This window comes from Capra hircus, chromosome 23, assembly GCF_001704415.2.
Source record: "Capra hircus breed San Clemente chromosome 23, ASM170441v1, whole genome shotgun sequence".
NCBI classification, from domain to species: Eukaryota; Metazoa; Chordata; class Mammalia; order Artiodactyla; family Bovidae; genus Capra; species Capra hircus.
In genome coordinates this window covers 31,167,081-31,167,306 of record NC_030830.1, presented here as the reverse complement: position 1 = coordinate 31,167,306, position 226 = coordinate 31,167,081, and positions in this window count along the sequence as shown.

Sequence of the window (226 nt, the reverse complement as noted above, 5' to 3'; positions counted from 1 at the left end):
GGCTCTGATTTGTGTTGCTGCCCTGTACTGGTGGCTGGGGTCCAACTATCTTCTCTTAGTCTGGAGGACCTGCAAGATCAGCATCTCCACATGACCTGGGCAAGAGACTCCCTGTGTGTAGTCTCGGCATCTCCATCAGGGAGAGGAGAGGGTTCACCATGCCAAACTCCCCAGCACCCTCCCCTTGCACCCATGTCCCCCCCCCCGCCCCGCCCCTGCCATCTGC